The sequence below is a fragment of the Capsicum annuum genome, chromosome 6 (genome assembly GCF_002878395.1).
Source record: "Capsicum annuum cultivar UCD-10X-F1 chromosome 6, UCD10Xv1.1, whole genome shotgun sequence".
Classification (NCBI taxonomy): Eukaryota; Viridiplantae; Streptophyta; class Magnoliopsida; order Solanales; family Solanaceae; genus Capsicum; species Capsicum annuum.
Window position 1 is genome coordinate 188745916 of NC_061116.1, and position 337 is coordinate 188746252.

Sequence of the window (337 nt, forward strand, 5' to 3'; positions counted from 1 at the left end):
GTATTAGTGACTACCAGACCGAAAATTATCTGTATTTTAACTATGACAGTGCTACTCTGTTAGTGTGCTTTGGAGATTATTCGAATTTTATTCTTTTTTCTTCTTCCTCTACTTCTATACTTTTGGATGTTATATTTTAGATTGAGTTTTGGATTACCTATTAGTAAGGGTTGGATAGGTGTTATCACGGTTCTGATTTTGGGACTTTATATTGAAAAATTCAAATCATAAATTATTGTGGATGTGTGGAAGATGTGGAGGCCTAGAAGTCAATTAATTAAGTATTTATTTATATTTAAGTTACTTTATTTATTATTCCAAAATAGAATTTTATGTT